At 35.0% G+C, this 23,749-nt stretch overlaps 1 protein-coding gene and 1 pseudogene across 4 annotated transcripts in view; one reads left to right on the top strand and one right to left on the bottom strand.

Moving 5' to 3' along the window:
* Positions 1–23,749, top strand: part of LRRTM4 (leucine rich repeat transmembrane neuronal 4) — a 764,460-nt gene that overhangs the window by 101,223 nt on the left and 639,488 nt on the right. The gene's annotated exons all lie outside the window — the stretch shown is intronic.
* LOC110568312 (small ribosomal subunit protein uS19-like) lies at positions 297–778 on the bottom strand (annotated as a pseudogene).

The following is a 23,749-nucleotide window of genomic DNA, read 5'->3' as shown; positions in this document are numbered from 1 at the left end:
TGGTCTCGATCTCTTGACCTTGTGATCCACCCGCCAATCTTAAAAGGTCAAGAGGTTACTTAGTGTTTAAATAATTGTATGGAATATAAGATCATTTTAATTGACAGGTAAAATTATATGTATTTATTGTGCACAACATTGTGTTTTAAAGTATGTGTACATTAAAGCCAGCTAATTAACATATGCATCACTTCACATTGTTATTTTTGTGGTGACAACAAGATCCACTCTTGCATCTTTCAAGAATACAATGTATTATTATTTCTTTTTTTTCTTTCTTTCTTTCTTTTTTTTTTTTTTTTGGAGATCTGTGTCTTTATTAGCAGTGCCACTACTTAAGGGGGATGAAGCGGGAGGAGTGAGTGGCCCCGATGCCCGGCCGGCCGTGCTTCACGGGCTTGTAGGTGATGGAGAACTCGCCCAGGTAGTGGCCGATCATCTCTGGCTTGATCTCCACTTGGTTGAAAGTCTTGCCTGTAGATGCCCACCATGCTGCCCACCATCTCGGGCAGGATGATCATGTCCCACAGGTGCGTCTTCACCACTTCCGGCTTCTCCATGGGCGGCGCCTCCTTCTTGGCCTTGCGCAGGCGCTTCAGCAGCGAGTGCTGCTTCCGCCGAAGGCCCCGGTTCAGCCGCCGCCGCTGGCGCGCACTGTACAGCTGCATCAGCTGCTCGTAGGACATGTCCAGCAGCTGGTCCAGGTCCACGCCGCGGTAGGTGAACTTGCGGAAGGTCCGCTTCTTCTTCTGCTCTACCTCTGCCATCTTGCCGGATCCTCGGACCAATGTATTATTATTAACTCTAGTTACCATGTTTTACAAAAAAATTATTTTTTTTTAATTTTTTTTTTTTTTTTTGAAAGAAAGAGAAAGAAAAAGGGGGAGAGAGAACAGGATTCTTGCTCTATTGTCCGGGCTGGAATGCAATCTAAAAATAGGTATTAAAACCTCTTTTATGCAGATAATTGTGCTTAACAACAGAGACAGGAAGGAATGAGGGAAGAAAAAAACAAACAGCCAACCAATATTTCATTTAAGTCTGTGAAATGCTATGCAAATACTGAAGAGTGATTTACTTCCGATTTTCCAATTATGTGGTCACTTTCAAAATAGGTGTAATGTGATACTGAGAAAAATGTATGTTCTGTGGACCTGGGGTGGTGAATTCTATAAATATTCACTAAGTTTATTTATTCCAGGTCTAAGTTCAAATCATAGATGTCCCTATTAATTTTCGATGTTGCTGATCCGTCAAATATTAACAATGTGGTGTCAAAATCTCCCGCTATTATTGTTCGGGAGTCCAGGTCTCTTTATAAGTCATTAAGAACTTGTCTTATGTATCTGGGTGCTCCTGTATTGGGTGCATATTTATTTATAATGATTAACTCCTGTTGTTGCATTGATCCTTTTACCATTATATAATGTTCTTCTTTGTTTCTTTTAGTCTTTGTTACTATTAAAATCTATTTTGTGAGAGACAAAAGTTACAACTCCTGTTTTTTTTCTTTCTTTTTTTTTTTTTGCTCTCCATTTAATTGGTGAATCTTCCTCCATCCCTTTGTTTTGAGTCTTTGTATATCGTTGCTTGTGAAAATAGATTTGGATACAGCGTACCGATGGGTTTTGACTTTATATTCAATTTACCTGTCAGTGTCTTTGATTGGGGCATTTAATCCATTTCAATTTAGAATTAACATTAATATTTGTGAGTTCAATATTATCATTTAATGCTAGCTGGATATTTTGCCCATTAATTCAATTTACCTGTCAGTGTCTTTGATTGGGGCATTTAATCCATTTCAATTTAGAATTAACATTAATATTTGTGAGTTCAATATTATCATTTAATGCTAGCTGGATATTTTGCCCATTAGTTGATGTAGATTCTTCATTATAGAGATACTCTTTATGTTTTGGTAAGTTTTTGGGATGACTGATACTGGTTGTTCCTTTCTGTTTGTAGTGCTTCTTTCAGAAGCTCTTGTAAAGCAGGCCTGGTGGTGATGAAATCTCTGAGTGCTTGCTTGTTTGTGAAAAATTTTATTTTTCCTTTGCTTATAAAGCTTAGTTTGGCGGGATATGAGATTCTGGGTTGAAAATTCTTTTCTTTGAGTATATTGAATATTGACCCCCACTCTCGTCTAGTTTGTAGGATTTCTGGTGAGAGGTCTGCTGTGAGTCTGATAGGCTTCCTTTATGGGTAATGTGACCTTTCTCTCTAGCTGCCCTTAGAATTTTCTCCTTTATTTCAACCCTAGTGAATCTAGCGATTATGTGTCTTGGAGTTGCTCTACTTGAGGAATATCTTTGTGGTGTTCTCTGGATTAGCTGGAGTTGAGTATTGTCCTGCCTTACTAGATTAGGAAAGTTTTCCTGAATAATATCCTGAAGAATATTTTCCAACTTGGATTCATTCTCTTCATGACATTCAGGTATACCTATCAATCGTAAATTAGGTCTTTTCACATAGTCGCATATTTCTTGGAGACTTTGCACATTCCTTTTTACTATGTCTTCTCTAATCTTGTCTTCTCATTTCATTAAGTTGGTCTTCCACCTCTGATATCCTTTCTTCTGCTTGATCAATTCGACTGTTAAAACTTGTGCATACTTCGTGGAGTTCTCATATTGTATTCTTCAGTTCCATTAATTCACTTATATTCCTCTCTAAATTGTCTATTCTCGTTAGGATTTCTTCAAACCTTTTTTCAAGGTTCTTAGTTTCTTTACATTGGGCTAGAACATGTTCTTTTAGCTCACTAAAGTTCCTTATTATACACTTTCTGAAGCCTAAATCTGTTATGGGAATGCACTCGTTCTCCATCAGGCCTTGTTCTCTTGTTGATGAGGAACTGTGATTACCTGTAGAAGGAGAGGCATTCTGATCTTGGGTATTCTCAGCCTTTTTATGCTGATTTCTTCCCTTCATTGTGAGTTCATCCACCAGTTGTCTTTGTAATTGCCTACTTTCAAATTAGGTCTCTGAGTGGACGTCCAACTTGTTGATTCCCAGCGCTGAAATCTGAGCAACCCACTGCGCCAACCAAAACAGTGGCATCAAGATTCGTGGTGCTTTTCTGCCCAGGAATCTCCAGTCTGGCTTCTCTCTTGAGTCCCTTCTTCAGTCAGGTAAATGGGCGACTCTGCCTTCCCAGAGCTCCAAACAATGATCTGTCCCATTTACTCTACACCAAGAACCGCCATGCCAGGGCGCCGGGAAAACCATGACGCCAGCCACAAGAGTCGTGCTGGTGACCCGTGGGATCCTCCACTGGGAATCTTCTGGTCCGTGGGTAATAAAGACTTGTCTGAAAGTGTGGCGTCCTCTCATTCTGTACATTTTCTCTGGGAGCTACAATCCCGAGCTGCTAGTTATCAGCCATCTTGGATCTCTCTTCTCTTATTTTTTTTTAATTTTTGAGACTTAGCCTCACTCTGCTGCCCAGGCTAGAGATTGCAGTGGCACAATCATGGCTTACTGCAACCTCCGCCTCCTGGGTCCAAGAGATTCTCCTGCCTCAGCCTCCAAGAAGCTGGGATTATAGGCATGTGCCACCATGTCCTGCTAATTTTTGTATTTTTAGTAGAGACAGGGTTTCTCTTTCACCTTGTTGGTCAGGCTAGTTTCCAACTCCTGACCTAAAGCAATCCACCCACCTCTGCCTCCCAAAGTGCTGGGATTACAGGTGTGAGCCACTCTGCCCGGCGATTTCTTCAATTTACTCCTTTTATCTCAATAGAAGCTGTATATCCTTTGATCAGTATTGCACAGACCGCTTCTTTCTGTCCTAGCTTCTGATAACCACCATTCCACTCTCTACTTCTACGAGTTCAACTTTTTCTGATTTCACATATGCATAAAGTGAGATCATGAGGTATTTGTCTTTCTGTGCCAGGCTTATTTCACTTAAAGTGATGTTCTTCAGGTTTATCTATATTGTTGTAAATGACAAGATTTTTTTTTTCTTTTTAAAGGTTGAATAGTATTCCATTGTGTTTATGTACCCCATTTTCTTTATCCATTCATCTGTTGTTGGACACGTAGGTTGATTTCGTGTCTTGTCTATTGTGAATAATGCTGTAAAAACATGGGAGTGCAGGAGTCTTTTAAACATACCAATTTCTTTTTCTTTGGAAATATATTTAGTAGTGAGATTGCCTTAGGTAATTATCATGGTTCATAAGTGATACCTTATGATCTATTATTCTGTATCTGGAGTTGTTCTTTAAATGCTTTATTTCACACTTGCCCACACTGGAGCTCAACTGCTATTTGTCTTACCCTACACAGCTCCATGAGTTCTTCCTGCACTTTACTCCCACTGATTCAGCATTCCTGTGCTTAGAATAGCTTGGATAATTTACTGTGTACTCCCACTTTTGGGTTATTTATAAGAATCTTTAAATAAAATTACTGTCAAACCTGGGGAGTGACATAGTTAAACTTTCCCACCCAGTAGAGGATTGATTTAGCTCTGTTCTTTTGCTTCTAATTGTGTCTACTCCTTATTGACAGTGATCAATAGGTATTTGTTAAGCAGCACACTGTGTGCTTAAAAGTACACCAGAGTCTTGGGACATACCGATGAATTCTAAGACATTAAAAGGATTCTACTTAATCACAAGGCAATTAAACTTTATTTGCTTTTTTAACAGTCTCAATAATGAAAATTTGCTTAAGAGCATGCCTTAGTTATATTCACCATTTACTGTTCTGATTCTTCCATTAATGAGTGGCCTTATCTGTGTTTTCTATTGACAATACACAGGCCAATTTCAACTTTTCTTCTAACTTTTAAACAGTTATCCAATTGATACTAAAATTATTTAGAGCATATATCTAAAAAATGAGGCTTTTAAAAATATCACTCAGAATGGGAAAAGACAATACTCTACTGTGGGCTAAGAGTCCTTCTCATATTAAATGAGTGATTCCCAAATATAAAATTATGGAACAAGGCCAGTCTCCTGATGGCAGTTTTGCCAGGCCAAAGTGAAATAATAAAAATAAAAACATTCACCACAGTTTAACAAAAAGTTACATTTATGTAATTGCCCCGTCTATCCTACTGTCCTGATTTTTGTGTGTGTTCACATATTCTGTCTCTGCTGATGATGTGGTTATTGGACAAGGAATGTGGGCCTTTTTAATGTCCATAGTTGGTGTATCAGTCTGTTCTTGTGCTTCTATAAGAAACTGCCCAAGACTAGGTAATTTATAAAGGCAAGAGGTTTAATTGACTCACCCCTGTGGCCTCAGGAAACTTACTATCATAACAGAAGGGGAAGGAAACACATCCCTCTTCACATGGTGGCAGGAATGAGAAGTGTCAAGCAAAAGTGGGGAAAACCACTTATAAAACCATCAGATCTCATGAGGACTCACTCTCACAAGAATGTAGCATGGGAGTAATCGCCCCCATGATTCAGTTACCTCCACTGGGTCCCTCCCAGGACATGTGAAAACTATGGGGACTACAATTCAAGATGAGATTTGGGTGGGGAAAAAACCAAACCATATCAGTTGGTAAATGGGAAAGTTGACAAATTTATGCTTCTTTTCCTCACTTCTTTAAATGTCATATGGTATGTGGGATTCTAAATATTAGTAACACTGACTTATATATCAGTAAGCAAAGAATTTTAACTATTCAGTGGAGCCTTGGTTTCAAGATCTAAGGAAAGATTGTATGTCCAAAAATCCCACAGTATTCTCCCATATACTTTCCTATGGACAACTGAAGGCCAAATCACATACTTAAAGGTGAAAATATATGTTAAATCAACAACTCAATGATATAACTGCTTCACATGGAAAATTAATCTGTAAAACTTTTGGCTTTAAACTATCAATAAATGAGAATTTTTCTCTGTGCTGATACACCATTGTTACATGCATTTATGTACATTCAATTCTATACTTCTTTTCATTTAGTAAACATGTCCTTATAGGGAAAATACTTTATTTATCTTGAAAAAGTATAAATATATACATGAAAGTAGAATTAATGTAGTGATACATCACTCTATTGTTGGCTAAGAGTCCTTATTTGTTATTTTTTCAACAAATTTTTCTTGGAAATTAACTAGGTCTCAAGCACTTTGCTAAATGCCAGGGAAAAATAAAGCCAGGCATAGTCATAGCCCAAGCTTAAAGAATAAAGGGGGACTATAGGCAGCCATCCATAGCCTTATAAGAAAACACACATTTGTTACTGTGGAGAGATTTCTTTCTCTCTCTCTGTGTGTGTGTGTGTGTGTGTGTGTACATATATATATAATATATATATAATATATAAAATATATATATACATACATATATATATCTCTGTGTGTGTACATATTATATACTCACATATACAGAGAGAAAAAAATAGAGAGAGAGAGAGACTGAGCATGCAGAAGTATGAAGTATAAGTGAAAGTTAATAAAAAGGGAATTCAAAGTAGGGGAGGAACAGAATACCCTGAGGCTGCAGGGAAACAGGTAAGCATGAGGGGCCAGTTGAAGGCAGAAATGAAAGGTAAGCAGGGGTGATTTAATGTTTCCAAAAGGAAAGGAAAGTCTGTAAGTGTTTTGCTCAGGGAATACCAATATCTGATCAACGTGATGGAAACATAGCCCTGGCTGAATGCAGAGAATGGACTGCAGGAAAGCCAGGGGGTACATGTGTGTAGATGATTTAGGTTCCTATTGTAGATATTAAGGGAAAAGGTAAAATCACAGTTGAACTAAAAAAATTGGTGTTAGTGGAAGATACTCAGAAGTAAATGAGCTTGAGTCTTGAATAGCATTTAAGAAATAGATTCAAGAGAAGTTTTGATTAATTGGACAGGGGAAATAGGGAGATGAATATCAGGGTTGACTTTTTTTGTTTTTTTAGACAGGGTCTCACTCTGTTGCCCAGGCTGGAGTGCAGTGGCACAGTCTCAGCTCACTGCAACTCAGCCTCCCAGGTTCAAGTGATTCTCTTGCCTCAGTCTACTGAGTAGATGGGACTACAGGTGTGCACCACCATGCCCGGCTAATTTTTTGTTTTTCAGTAGAGACAGGGTTTCATCATGTTGGCCAGGCTGGTCTCAAATTCCTGGCCTCAAGTGATCCACCTGCTTTGACCTCTCTAAAGTGCTGGGATTACAGGTGTGAGTCCCCATGCCTGGTCAGTGAATTTTAATCATTGACTTGAGAAGCTAGATTCATACAGGTTCTATTACATGAGGAGCCAAGGTTTAAAAGGAGATCTGGATATAGACCATGCAGAGATTTGAGACATCCAAGAGACTTTGTCAAGGAGGCAGTGGATATAAATATCTAGGGCTACAAGTAAGATCTGGACTTTAGATATAAATTTCTTGTTTATCTCCTTATAGGTATCAATTGGTACATATATGATTACTTAGGGAAATATTATAGAATGAAAAGTAGACAATCTTTAGAGGGAGCCTTGAGGAATTCCAATCAGTAGAGAAGGTAAGATTCCAAAAGAGGCAGTAAATGGATTGCCTAACATAAGAGAAGAAACACAAAAGATAAATGACAAAAGCCAAGGGAAATATAGGTCCAGGCTGACAAAAGTAACTGCTACTTAGGGGCCAAGCAATATAATGGTTGCAGAATATACAGGGATTTAGAAAAATATGATTGATGATAATCATGAGACATTTGGAAGTAGAATAACATATTAAATTAATAACTAGGCTGAGAATTGTATAAAAAGTCAGAAAATGGAGAGAATGAATACAGAAAGCTCTTATAAGAAACTTGTCTTTGAAACTGGAAGGTCTCTACTTGGGTCTTAATTTTCAGATGCTGGGTTTACTTTGAACAAATAAAATATAGAAGAAAAACTTAAGGAATATAAATGAAAATCTTTGAAGATTGTTGAATACCAAATTCCTCACTCTGTAAGTATAGTTTTATTTAGCACAGGTCTTTTTGTAATTGGAATAGGTTTTTAATAGACACCATGCTTAATCATCCTCAAGAATCTGCCACTGTGATTCAAAGATGTTTCATATTCTACTTAAAACATCAAGCATCTAAAATAAAAAGAATATGTTATTTCACCTCCTGGAGCTTTGAGATATTTTAATAAAAACAACTAACACTAATAATGGACTCATTAGCACTTGCCTTCGTCATTTATAAGCATCCCTGGGTCTATAGCCAAATGTAGTATAACTTCCACCAGGAGTATATATGTGATTAAGGTTGGAATTTCCTCAAGGGTATAGCAAATCTTCAAAATATTTGTTGTTCTGATTCATTTTTATTTAAATAACCTCAAGAAATTTATGTGAACTGTGATGGCAAATTGTACAATCATCACTAAAGTGTTACTTGATGGTTTCTGGAAATTGTCCTTGCTAAAAGAGTTCATCCATCAGAAAGTTGCTAACAAAGATATCACATTGCAAAATATGCATTCCATTGGAAAAAGAAAATGGTTTTGGCTAAAATCATTCTACAGGAGAGTGATGTTACTTTGTGTCTATCATTAACACTTTAAAACTGAAGAGTTTACCTGGTATTTTCTGTGCTCATCAGCTCACTGTATAATGAAGCATATTAGGAAAACTTGTGAATGCCAAAAAGTAGAAAAATATGTCTGGAGTTAAAGCTCTTTCCATGGAGGATGAGTAGAAAACATTATTTTAAAGATTTTTTTTTCTAAAAATTCAGTTTTCTAGTGATTGCTTCTTATTTCAAAAACAAGATAACAATAAACTAAAATATACAGAACACTTGCTACATGCCCAGGAGTATGCCAAGTTTGCATGATTGCCAAGAGCTTGAGCATTAACACAAAACCAAACAACTTAATTTCAGTTCTGACCTCTCAGTCCTCTTAAGCATGGTACCATCTGCCACCAACAAAACTGTTGATGTAAGTGGTTTAAAAATTGCCTACTTAGGTAATGACAAAACACATGTATAGGTAATTTAGAAAATAATAAAACTAATAAAAATGTAAAAATATATTCTAATTGACAGCATAATGAATACAGCTGAAAAACAATATAGCATTTTATATATAATTATTAAGTGGAATGTGAATGATTGTACTAAAGACTGGTTGTTATTTGCACTTTGGGATTCCTGAACCCAGGCTCATGTACTATGAATTGGCTCACTCAGGATCCATTTTCATCTACCTTATTTTTTTTATGGAGAGTAGAAAATGAAACCCATATTTTCCTACATACCTTCTAGTCAGGCATCACCTTGCAACACAATTCTGAATGTCGAGAAGTTGGAAGTCTTTTAGAAATTTGTCACCTATCTACATAGAAAGATAATGCTTTTAAAGAAAGTTTTGCCTCTTCCATCCTATCCCAGTCTGGTCCTTAGATATGGTGCTTCAGCAACCAAGCATAACCATCGGTAGCATTAGAGATGGCAGAAAGGATAGAAGAGACTTGTTACTGATAACACCATGGTGCCATAATAGCCCTGAACTTTTTATTATGTAAGGTAAACAAAACACTTCCTATTTAGGTAATTGTTACACAAAGTTGAATTTTTTGTTACCAAATACACTTTTCATATCTACAGAGAGTGATTTGTCTTCATGTATCAATAATATTTAGAATAATGAGACCTTATATTCAGTTATTTAAATTCTGGGAATTATTCCAAAGATATGGTTTTATAAAAGACCTGCATGCCCTAAAATAAATGAGTTTGGTTAAAAAATATATTATATGCAAAAAGTATTTATTTCAGTATTATTTATAACACTGAAAAGTAGAAAAAACTTAAATGGCAAGTAGGCAATGAAAAATAGATTAAACAATGATGCTTATTTTATGGGCCATTATCTAGCAATAAAATGACTCTTAAAATGAGTAATGCTAAAAAGTATTTCAATATAAACAGAACATTAAAAATTAATATTTAAAATTATATACAATATGATTAAAAGTCTACATGAAAGCACATCCTAAGGTTTGTGTGAAGTTGATATATGTTATGGAATATTTTGTTGTGATTTCATTTTATGTTTTAATATGACTATAGTAGTGATTAAATAGAAACTTTTAAAAGTTTTACTATGGCAAATTTTAAAAACATACAATAAAAAGAATGCTGTATGATGAATTCAGGATGTTTCACATATACTCCTATACTTGGTTCACTCTAGATTATTTTGAACCAGCTACCAACATCATATCATATTCCTATAACAATTTTAGTCTATATCTTAGAAACATGAGAATGCTTTTAAAAAGTAAACACTGTATTATCATCAGGCCTAGAAGATTCTAAATAGTTTCTTAATATCATTGTCAAATATTCAATTTTTTCAAATTTCTATAATGGTTTCATAAATTGTTGTCTGCTTATTTATATCAAGAAGAAAGCAAATGCATTCCATGTCTTGCAAGTGTTCGATGTGTCCCATTGGCTCTTATTACTTCTTTGAAATTTACTTCTTGAAGAAACTGTGCCATCTTTCCAGTAGAATATCTTAAAGTATGAATTTAGCAAATTGCAACTTGCAGGTACCATTTATTATATTTCTCCATCAGACATGGGTGCAGTTTATTGACAATAATATGATGTATGTGTTTTTCTGCTCTTTCATGTTTATGTAGTATTAACAGCCATAAAAATAAATGTCAAAATCACCTTTTATTAGAGATTATGAAAAGGTTGTATTTTACTTTAAATATTTCTACTTTTATTAACTGGATACTTGCACAAAGAAAAACTTTCTCTTTTCAACTACAGTCATGCATCGCTTAATAATGATTTTGTCATTGTTCAAACATTGTAAGTATAAACTTACATACACCTAGACAGCACAGCCTACCACGTGCGTAGGCTATACCTTATAATCTATGGCTTCTAGGTTACAGACCTGTCCAGCATGTTACTACACTGAATACTAAAGACAATTGTAACACAATGGTAAATATTCGTGTCTCTAAACATGCCTAAACATAGAATAGTCCACAATAAAAACAGTTTTATAGCCTTATAAGACCACTGTTGTATATGTGGTCTATTGTTCACCAAAATATCATTATTCATTGTGTGATTGTACTTGGTTATTTCAAGATTTCTCAACCCTGGTGTATTGACAGTTTTGGACTAGATATTTCTTTGTTATGAGGAGTTGTTCTGTGCATTGTAGGATATTTAGTCATGTGTCTGGCCTTTTCCTTCTAGACGGCAGTAACACATTTCTCTAGATGTGATGACTAGAAAGGTCTCTAAGACTTTGCTGATGACCTCTGGGGCAAAGGAAAAAAAACCCAATTGAGAACCACTAGGTTATCTTAAGATTTGTATATTAAAAGCAGTATATATGTTTGATTCGTTTCCTTTATTTATCAGTTTTCCAAATGACCAGTTAGTTCTCAAGCTTTCCTTAGAGGAGACATAATAACTCATAATTTTAAATGTAATTTATGTCTTTGTATTCACTGTAGCTTCTAGTTCTATTTATGCTCACATTTGCTTACTTTTGATCTGTGAAAGTCTTTTATAGTTTGTTTCTAAATTTCTTTAATACATCTAGTGGCCTTGCTTCCTGCTATACCAAGTTCTTCAAAGCTAATTTTGTATATTTTCTGCCCAGGCCTGGGGTCTGCTATTTCTCCAAGGAGCCTTGCCTTTTTTTTTTTTTTTAACTAGGAAATATAATTTAGAGAATATAATATGGATGTTTCAGGTGCTCATTAGACAAAAATGGGAAATATATATATCTCTCTATATATACATACATATATTTTACAGACACAGGCACACATATATATCACACACACACACACACACACGGAATCATGTATCCAATTCCATTTTAGTATGAATAGATTTTTCTTATCTCCTTTCTCCAGTGCTGCAAATGTTAAAACCCAATGATACTGACATAGTCACTCATTTGCTTTATACTTGTGGTGGGCAGACAGTAAAGCTGTCCTTAAATTTCTTACCTCCTGCTAATTAAGCCCTAGTGTAACCCCATACTCTTGAGCACGGTCTGGACACAGTGATTCAATTCTAATGAATGGAATTTGGCAAAAGTGATAGAATGTCACTTCCTAGGTTATATTACCAAAAGAGCATGATTTCTGTCTTGCTAACTTTATGTAGTTCTCTTGCTGGTTTGCTTTGAGGTAATCCATGTGTTTTGTTATAAACTACCCTAGTGAGGTCCACATGGCAAGAAACTGAGGAAGATCTCCCAGCAATATCTAGAGGGGAACTGAGGTCCTCAGATGAACAGCCCACCAAGAATTAAATCCTGCCAACAACCATGTGAGTGAGCTAGGAAGCAGATTCTTTCACAGCTGATCCTTGAGTTGATTCTAATGACAGAAACACCAGCCAACACCTTCATGGCAGCCTTTTGAGAAACTTCAAGTGCAGGCACTCAATTAAGCTGTACACAGATTCCTACCTTCAGAAACTGTCCCCAGGTGGGAAAATGGGGCTACAGTACAAGCTGCAGCTTTCTATGTTTACTGACCATATTTCTTATATGGTTACTTAATCGTTTCTTTCCTCTGTATTTCTGGAAGGCATCTGGGCAAGTGTGATTAATCCTAGTTTGTTTATTTGTTTTTTCTTGAAGCTCACTTTTAAAATCCTATTGCTTTTTATTTGAAACTCTAACCAACTTTATTCTGAAATGTCCATACTAGGTACTATGGAAAATGAAAATTCATAAATTAGTAATAACCCCCAACAAAATACTGTCAGCCCTCTGTATGTATTTATGATTTTTACATCCATGGATTTAACTCACTGTGGATCAAAAATATTCAAAAATAAACTGTATATCTATTGAACATGTACAGATTTTTTTCTTGTCATTGTTTCCTAAGCAATACAGTATAACAACTAGCAACTATTTACATAGCACTATATTGTGTTAAGTATTATAAGTAATCTAGAGATGATTAAAAGTATTTGGGAATATTTGTGTGGGCTAAATGCAAATACTATGCCATTTTATATAAGCAACTTGAATTTCCATGGATTTTAGTATCTGTGAGAAGTTCTGGAACCAATCCCCCATAGATACTGAGGGACAAATGTATAAATAGCATTAATGTTACTTGCCATTAATTTCCTAACTTTGGCATCAAGTGTTTGTAATCATAGTATAGGCAGTAATCCAAAGAAAATAAATAGATAAATCCACCGACAGGGCAGACAAAAATAATGGATTTATGTATTCACTCATGCAACAAATACTTATTGTGTCTACTATCTATTGGGTACTCTTCTAAATACTCAATATATATCAGTAAATAAAGAAGACTTAAAAATGCCTTTGTGAAACTTATAACCTAGCAGGAAAATATAAGCAATAAACATGATAAATAAGTGAACATCAGGAGGCAGGAATCCTAGGACCACCTTGAAAGTTTGTTGGCCACAGTAAGTAAATGCCATTGTCTAGTTTAAGCTGGTAAATGCTATAGAGATAAATAAAGTTGGTCAGGGGAGGAGTACATATATGTGGCTTGGTTTAAATTGAAACAAGATAGATAGTGAAGATCTTTTTAACAAAGTGATTTTGTGCAATGTCATGTGTATGACTCAGGAGAAAAACAACTTACTCTGGAAGAACAGCAAGTTCAAATATTTGAGACAGGAGTGCACCTGCTATGGTAACAGCAAGAGAGCCTTGTTGCTAGCATAGAATGAAGAATAGTAGAAAGTGAAAGAGATATTGAGGGAGGACTGCTTTTGAAGGGCCAAATAGGCATAAAAGAATGTTGTCTTTTCCTCTGCAAACAATGGAGAATCACTCAAAATTTTTGAGCACAGAATTATTAGTAAATTTGGACAACCAAAGTCTTACTTCAGGCTCTTGATTCAAACTAAGTCAAGATCATATGCTCAGGGGATTGAGCACCATATAATAATTTTCTAACCTGACTCCATATTTGTACATGTCTTTAATATGCATATTATTTTAATATGTTAATATATTTAATGTGTTTAATATTTCAGTTTAATATCTGTTTATAAAGTCTTCTAAAGATTGAAATGGACAAAAGTATACCAATTAATTGGATTATGTCACATGTTATTTTTAGAAGTCATAAAGAATACTATGTGTAACAGTGCTGTCATTCTTACCTCACAGCATTGCTTTAGAGAACACCACAAGTCCTTATTATCTGTGGTCAAGAAAACATATCAAAAATTTAGTTTGGGTCTAAGCTAAGAACCCCAACACAGAAATAGCTCAATTGTGTGCTGTGTACATCTTCTTAATGCACAAGGGTTTCCCTAATGAAAGTACCTTTGTTTTCTTCAAAAATGATCCTATGCCACTGAACTAATTTTCAAAGACTAGTCATTTAATTAATGTGATTGTGTTCTTGCTTTAGTCCTCTCTCTCTTATGGGAAATTTTATTATTCAAATAGTAGATAGAGTGGTATATTTTTCTTGTTTCTTTAGCTTTTATTTATTCTTAATTTCCATTATTTTAAAAGTTTGTTCTGTGTTCATCTTAGTTTGGGATTCTATAACAAAATATCATAGACTGAGTGGCTTAAAGAATAAAAATTAATTTTTGTGCAGTTCTAGAGGCTGGAAGTTCAAGATCAGGGTGCCAACATGGTCAGTTTCCAGCAGGGTTCAGTTTCTGGTTAAGGCTCTCTCCTTGACTTGCTGACAGCCACCTTCTTTGTATGTCCTCCCATGGCAGAGAGCTCTTCCTGGTTCTTTTTATAATAATACCACCAATAATTTCAAAGTAAGATCCCACTCACATGAGCTCATTTTTTTTTTTTTTTTTGAGACGGAGTTTCGCTCTCGTTACCCAGGCTGGAGTGCAATGGCTCGATCTCGGCTCACCGCAACCTCCGCCTCCTGGGTTCAGGCAATTCTCCTGCCTTAGCCTCCTGAGTAGCTGGGACTACAGGCATACACCACCATGCCCAGCTAATTTTTGTATTTTTAGTAGAGACGGGGTTTCACCATGTTGACCAGGATGGTTTCGATCTCTTGATCTCGTGATCCACCCGCCTCGGCCTCCCATAGTGCTGGGATTATAGGCGTGAGCCACTGCGCCCGGCCCCACATGAGCTCATTTAACCTTAATTACCTCCTAAAAACCATATCTCCAAACACAGTCACATTGGAAGTTAAAGCTTCAACTCCTAAATTTAAATTAATGTGAATGTTGTGAAGACACAATTCAGTCCATCATAACACTATTATTAATTATCTCCATTAATAGTTCTCTTAATAATTTAAAATTTAAATTTGTTCTTCGATTCTAAAATTTCTCCTATTACATCTTCTTCATAGTAAATCATCTATTGGAATTTGTCAGTTTGATTACTTGTTTTTCAAACCACTGAGTTTCTTAAACAAATAGCAAATTCCCTTTGCTACTCATACTGCTCCACTCATACTAGACAAATCTGCACCTTGAGAGAATGTTTATCTTCAGACTGAGTACAGGGACTAGGAGGCTATCACTTAACAGGCAGTAGGAAGAAGTTTTGCTTTCCCGGTGGGCTGAAAGTAAATGGGTTCCAGAGGAAAGTCCCTTCCTGAAATGCGCAGGAAAGCTCCTAGTTCTTTCTTTGACAAGAGAAAGAGAAGTGGGTCTTTCATGGTTGCATAATACAGAAACAATTTTACTTTTTAGGTAGAGCCCCCAGAGGGCAGCCAGGGCAGCAAGATCAGCAATATTTTTCCAGATATGAGTTTAAGATGTGAACAGAAGCAATTCATCCACTAATGTTGGAGAAACATCCTAGACCCAACAGCTACATTTCTCTGGTTCATACATGCAAGGATGCCTGGGAACCAAAATTTACAGGTGTGGCACCCCTTTAGAAAATATTCCCCTCTTTTTCTCCTCTCCCATCATTTCTACCAATGTTTGTTATTTATCTTAGTTGAGTAATTTCAATGGAATATAGCAGAGTAAAGATAATGTCTGTTGAGCCCTGCAAGATCCAGGACTCCAGTGCCCCTTGGCTTTATCTTTTCTATGCTCATTCTGTTACAGGAATCAGGTTTCATCTCAGTTTTTAAAACTTTGTTTCATACATCTTGTGTTATTGCTATATTCTCTTAAGAAAAGAAAGTTTAACAAGGTAATAAATGTTCACTTAGCAAAATTTTCTGTTGTGGTGTTTATGCAATTTTGTACTAGGCATAATTGAATAAATAATGGAATTGAAAGATTCTTGACCTTTGTGACTTTATTCCCCTTGTCAGAAATTCATAAATACCTAATGTAGATGACAGGCTGATGTATGCAGCAATCACCAGGGCATGTGTTTAACTATGTAACAAATCTGCACATTCTGCACATGTATCCCAGAACTTAAAGTATAGTTCAGATGTGATTAAGTAAACAGAGATCATTAAAGTCAGCCTGGGATAACCTCCTTGCCAACTTTGATATAAATTCCTATGGAAATACAAAATAATGGAGCTCAGAATGAATTCAGGGTTCACTAAGAGATGTATTGGAACTGTCTTGCAGCAGTTTTAAAGGAAATCATGGATGTGAGTGGGTGGAAATTTTACCTGGCCTATGCCAAAAATAAGCAAACGTGAGAATAAATGAAGATGCAAGAATCATTAGAGGATTCTCAAGTAAGCAAACTTCAGAAATAGCTTAGTTGGTAGGCTTTAAAAATATATTAGATTAGCTTTAGCATATATATATATATATATTTCCATTTAGTAAACAATTTGCAGTTGACAATACAACTCAAGATTATGTCATAAGTGCTAAACAATCTAGTATCAATGATAATTATTAGGTTTCTACAATGTGATTAGTTGTGTTATGGGAAAATAAGTGTGTCAAAGAGTATTATTCTCTGATTTCACCAGTTGTCAGCATTGAAATGGCAAAAGATTCCAAATAAATCCACACCTTTTCCTTTGATCCAGCCTCAGATGGAATCAGAATGGATCTTGAAAAGGAAGGATTTCTCTACAATGTAATATCAAATTTTTGTAGGAAATATTCTGAAACATAGAAGTGATGCAAGGGACATAGAAAGAGTATCAGCTAATAGTTTCAGTGGATGTCTGAGAGAAACTAGTTTGTCTAACATATGTAATATATATACACACACACTGTTGAGGACTTTCTCCAGTATACCATGACTAGGAAAAAAACAATTGAAAAGAATGATTACTTGGGGAGAGATAGCATGGGGAGAAATGCCAGATATAGGTGATGGGGAGGAAAGCAGCAAATCACACTGCCATGTGTGTACCTATGCAACAATCTTACATGTTCTTCACATGTACCCCAAAACCTAAAATACAATTAAAAAAAAGAATGATTGCTTTCTTGTGATCCTTTTTGCTGCTGACGTAGAAACTCTTTTCTGTTCTTCGCATTTGTAGTCCCAATAAAATAATGAAATCATATTAAAATAGGTAAACTATAGAAATGCAATTTTCAAAACAGGTTCTCAAGGTAGTTTCCTTTGGTATATGAACTACTTATCTGATAATCTCATTTAGCTTCACAATGTATATACATGTGTATATGTGGTATATATCCATATACGTGCATATATACAGATATACTTGTACCATATTCATGCATATACATACAATATGTATGTACAATATAGACAAATATAAATGTATATAAGTATGTATACATATTTCCAGATCATTTTTTAATAACCTCTTTATTTCTCTTGAGAATTAAAAATTTAGATTTGTTTTTCTTTGATCCTAAAATTTTCTCCTATTACTTCTTCATAGTAAATCACCTATTGGAATTTGTCGGTTTGATTGCTTATACTTCAAACCACTTTAAGAAGATGTGGGCTGCATAGCACACATGTGAAATGACTTATAAAGGGACTGTAAATAACATACATTCTTCCAATCACATGATTTTAAAAGTCAGATTATTTCAGTTTCTTCCCAAAATCACAATTTAATACATTATTTTATAGAGTTTATTTTACAGATAAACAAACAAACAACAGGGAATAGTTCATGCATTCATATGTCTAAAGTAAAAAGAAGTTAGTAAAATATTTCTTAGAGGATCAAGGTACTGCTGTGTGATTTTTTTAATGGCTGACTTTTTAGTCATGTTTTTCAAATTCTATGCCTACCACTTTACAAACATCTCTTCTTAGAGACTTTTTAATGAATTAAAGCATAATAGCAAGCTATCTGTAAATGAAATTTGATATAAATACTTTTGTAAGTAAAAACAAAATTTAAAATATTTTCAATGTTGAATTTTTAAAATTATATATTAATTTTAGCAAATATTTTTGAACCTGCCTTTTAAGTAATGCAAACCATTTAGGTTTCTTAAAGGGAAAATTTTATTTTATACATTTAATATAATTTATTTCGGCATGAGAAAACATCTTTGATGTTAGTTGCTGCCCCGCTTCCTTGAAAGTTCTGTGTCCTGTGGTGAAAATAATATAAATATAACAATTTAGTGTGTAATGTACCAGCTGACTTTATAAAACATTACAAGAGCACTTAATAAGCAATAATCCACTTTCATTGCATTTATATTGTATCAGGTATTCTCTAAATACATACTAAATATTACTCACTTTAAAAAAGCTATTTTAATACATATATTATTTTTAAAAATTTATAGACACAAAATGTTCTTTGATTGATGAATTAGTTCTGCAGGGAAGAAGAAGATGTGGCAGTTTCTGATTTTGTCATTTTTGTTCACTGATCTACCTCTAGCACCCACAACCATGTTTGACACAGAGGAAGCACTTAAAAGATATTTGTCAAATGAATGAATGATTGAATGAATAGCTACCATAAGATATGCATTTGTTATTTAATTATTAGGGAAGGAGTTATGATAACTAATGAATTCATGTTTTAGAAGGCTTCTGAAGTATGTTTTGTAAATAGACCTAAAGAAAAATAAAATATTACAGTATTTTACTGGATCTCTTTATTTTAAAGACCCATTTATTCAGTTACCATATTAACTTCTTTATATATCCTTTTTTCTTTGACACAGTATCTTCAGTTTTTCTGTAAGAAAGAAGCCCTTTTTATGAAACATGGGATGCCTATTTATGGTGGTTTTGTCTGAAATGATATGATTTTGTCAAGATTTCATTAATAAACACTATAGTAAGAGATACTTTTTGACAATAGTAATTTCTTGTGTTTATTTTTAGGGAGGGCCAGAAGTACCTGATTTTTTAAAATAGAGAATGAATTTGTAGCCATTTTAATGTTGGGTGATTATCAACCTTTGAAATAGTAGCATATCTTCATGAACAAAATCAAAGCATTAAATAAAACCTCTTACAAGTAACTATTTTAGTACCTACCATGAGTTATGTATTTATTTTAGAAAAAAGTTATGGCTGGACTGAACAATCTACAAGTAGCCACAGAATAATATTTGTTGCTAAATGCCAAAAAGTGTAATAACATCAGGCTTGTTCATTGGCAGGCTCCTTAAGAGCCTACAAAATCACCTCATGGAAGTGAATGTTTGTTAGTCACTGTCATTAATTTTGCAGTCATTATTTGAAAGTCCACAAGATTTAAAGGGCAAAATTAAGGAAATATTATTCTATCCCATAATAAAGCAAGTTGAAAAAATGGAGTCACCAAACAAAAGGAAAGATGCAAAATGTATTTTATTTTAAAGAAAAAGAAATGTGACATGAACTATGGAAAGAAAATAATTGTATATACTCATACTACATCTTGATTCTATACTACAAATTAAAAGAAATATGAGCCAATTATATAGACTTCCTACATAGGATTTTGGTCACCATCTAGCAGCCAAAAACAAATCAATCATGTTTGGATTTGGTTAGTTAGCTAGCATGTAATCAATGACATTCATTTGTGTCTTATTTATTTATACATGTGACAAATATCTAGGGAATACCTATTATATACCAACACTGTGCTAAGGTCTCTGATGCAAAACCTATTTTTGCTCTCAAGGGATTAAGGCCAGTCAACTACAGACAAATAAATAGGTAATCACAGTACAAAATATAGAGACAAGAGAAAGGTGCTAGGAAACATTTTTTAAAAGGTAACTTGTAAAACGAATTCAAGAGGAGACTCCTGGAGAAAACAGTACTTCTGAGGAAGCTACGTGTTGAAAGGCAATTAAACAGGCAAATAGATGGGAGCAGTAGAATGTTCCAGGCAGAAAAAATGGAATGTGTAAAAGTTTCCATAAAGAGTCCAGAGAAGATGATGTTTTAGAAGAACTAAAGATACTTTTAAATAACTAAGTTGATCCATGGAATTTAAGAAGGCTATATGAGTAAGTTTGAAGTTCAGTAAGAAATCTTGATAGTTACGAAACAAAGAATGAAATTGAGTAATTAATATTTTCTTGCACCTTGAAGAATGGAAAACAACATTCAACTGGCAGATATGTTAGTGTACAGCCTGTAACATAGTAAAAATGAAAAATTATTAGCATGAAGAAATGCATTCCTTTAAGAGAAATCTGTTACATGTAATTAAGACATAATCATTCTCAAATTATCAGAATTGTATACAGAAGTAATATTTTCCTAAAAATATTCCTTCAGAAAAAAATGTGTATCAAATATTTGGAAAAAGTGAGCAGACTTATGTCTTTTTAATTTTTCAGTGAATATGATTTGTAGTGCACTGGAGTGCAAACATAGCAGTACAATTTAGAATTATAACCAGTATTTACTCCTTCCGAAATCACTACCATCAAATCTTTCTAAATCCTATTTTGGAATGATTAGATTTCAGTAGGACATTAGAGTCTATCTTCTCCACCTTCTTTGTATTATGTGTGGAAGTGTAAAAGCAATGAAAAAAAAAAGGCATTGGGAAGTTTCAAAGTCCATCTTCAATTTTAGTTTTGATGCCTGATTTTCTGGTCAGTCAACTCAGATACTGAAAGTGGATTACTGGTGTTGCCTATGTATGAGAGGGAAGATAGCATAGAGTGGGGCAGGAGGCCCAGAAATATTTGCTCATTGATCATATAAACTAAAGCACAAATTCCTTGCATGAGCACTACATTACTGTTTTGGTTCTCCCCAATAGGCTTCATTTCCTAAGAAAGTATGGTTGGGTAAGAACAATCCTTCATCACTATGAGAAATTGTAGGAAAAAGCACATCCCCTACTGATGGCAAATTATACCTAAAATTCTATCTAATTTCTTCTGTTGCTGGTAGTGTCTGTGCTTGGCAATAAAGAGACAAAATATTCTGAGATAAACAAAAGTATGAACGGGATTCCTTGGGAACACAGAAGGAGATCACTATCACCATCAAGACAAGGGCTGGGGAGAGGGCAGGGGAAGGATGGTTGACACTAGTTAATAAACTGTTTACATAGTGCTAAGTATTTCTCTCCTTTTTTGTAGTATGTACCAGACTAAATTATTACTCTCTGTGTACTTGTTTGTTTTGCCTTGAAGCCAAAGATTTGGCTTACTCATCTTTGTTTTCTCAGCTATTAATATAGAGCCTACCACTTAGAAAGCTTTCGGTATCTGTTGAATGAAAGGAAGGTAAAAAAGTGAAAAGAGAGAGAGATATAGGAAGAAAATAAGTAAAAAGAGAGTAATATATATGAAGAAAAGAAATAAAAGGAAAAAAAAGAAAGTTGACATAATCACGTAAGATTGGAAGCATTGTAATTTGAAATAAGAGTATAGCCTCAAGTGCCTTATCAGTTAGGAGTATTGCAAATATCTCCTCACTTTCCCAGTGTAATGAATTGGATTTGCAGTGAACTCTGCTTACAGGAAAGTCTCATTGATATTTGAAGGACCACAGCTCTTCACATAGTCCAGAGAGTCTCTGAGGGAATTAACATATATTTGGGGTTATGTGTGTATATACATATGTATATGTATATTTGTGTGTGTGTGTGTGTGTATATATTGTGTATATATATACACACGCACATATAACTAGGAAAAAATATTATCAATATTTGCCTATTGCTTCCTACTTACAAAACTTGTGTCCATATGTACGTGCATAATTTCATTCCATTAGGTGATAGTGTGCATTTTTTGGTTTTTGGTTGGGGGAGAGAGGAGAGGAGAGAAAAGGAACTCTATTGTGATTATTTGTGTTCTGCTTCTCAACATTAATTCTCTCTCCTTCTGGCAACAGCTTCCCATATTTGCTGTGAGAAATCACCTTCATAATTGTTACATTTAGGTAAAATGTTCTCCATCACTTACTGTGTTGGCTTATGCCAGTTGGACTGTCTATTCCACAAGTAACAATGATTGGTCCAGAATAGCTCAAATACTACATTCAGAACAAGAAGATCAAAAGAAAGATCTCCAGGGGCTTCCAGAAAATAAAACTGTTTACTGTCTTTGGAATGCATAGGATGAGTTTAGGAGGTTGGGATCCCTACAGCTAATTGGTTACATGAAGAGACGCAGCACAACACCCAGAGGAAAGGGCCCTGAGACATGGATCTCAGTGACCTGGTTTGAGCCTTCACAGCAAGTAAAGCCAGACCTACTCATGTTCTGTTTAGGTCCATCAAGTGACAAATTTCCTTTTAGTTCAAGCCACTTACAGTCAGGATTTCTGCCAATTACAAACAAAAGGACCCTTAATAATGCAAGTACTGAACTGGGAATTATTACTCCAATAGTTGAGTCAGTGATCTTGCCATTAACCAACTGCAAATCACCTCTGTAGTTGAGAAAGCTGTCTCCAAAAAAGAAATCTTTCCTTCCTACTTCAAAAATGTATTCAGAGCCTCAGTAGAGAAAATGTACACAAAAATGCTTTTTAAGTAGTAAATTGCTACCTATTTTAAGGGAGTATTATTGAAACCTCAAGGATGTACAGTAGCATGAGCATCATTTTTCCCTCTTACTACTAATAAAACTGAGTCAGAAAAATTAGATAGTAGAAATTTAAATTGAGATATTTAAATTTACTATCCGATATGTCAGCCACCCTATGCTGCTTATTTTATTTTTTATATATGTCAGAAGAATAGTTCTCACTCCTTGGTAAAATGTGGAATAATATTGAAAATTGTATTTTATTAATGACAGTAATTTCTGATTAGTGTTTGTACACACTTTCCCTCTTAATACTCTTGTGGCCAAGGTTACACTTAGAGATTGTGATTGCACAGACACAACCATGTGTTTCAATGTTGTCATACCTTCAGTTACAGGCAGACATGACTCCAAGCAGCCAAATCTCCTTTTTACAAGGAGTAATTCACAGTTAGGCTGTTTGAAATACTCTTGGGGTTAGCACATCAAGAAGGCATTATCCCAAGATTAAACACTGGTAGCTGCTTGCAAATACAGAATATTTGCTAGATGGCTGAACAGATGCAACTGTGGTATGCTAGAGATTTAGGGAACTCTTAGAAGTGGAACATATTAGGAGAGGATACTTTTTTCCACTGTCTGCTAGTCTTTGCACAGAGATAAATTTATTTCAAATGGCATTCTTCTAGAATCTTGGTTGTACTGTGAACTAAAATGCTGCACCTAAATTTTTTACCTATGTCTGGTGTCCTTGTTCAACCCACGTACCTACCTTTCATTCCTGGCACTGAGGAGATATTTAAGTTAACAGGTCTTGGAGGTCCTTATGAATAATGCAAAACAGAGTTAGAACTCAGCCTGTGGAATTCAGGGACAAGTGGTCAGTCCTTAAAGAACTCATATAAAGACCATAGTTGAGGCAGGGCTGATGCCACAGCAGCTCATCCCCAAAATAAAGTGAGAGAAGCAAGAGGCAAGCATGA

This window comes from Aotus nancymaae, unplaced genomic scaffold (assembly GCF_030222135.1).
Source record: "Aotus nancymaae isolate 86718 unplaced genomic scaffold, 86718_ANA_hifiasm-v0.15.2.pri h1tg000017l, whole genome shotgun sequence".
NCBI lineage: Eukaryota > Metazoa > Chordata > Mammalia > Primates > Aotidae > Aotus > Aotus nancymaae.
Note: the sequence above shows the minus strand (reverse complement) of the source record. Positions and strands in the feature narration are given on the sequence as shown.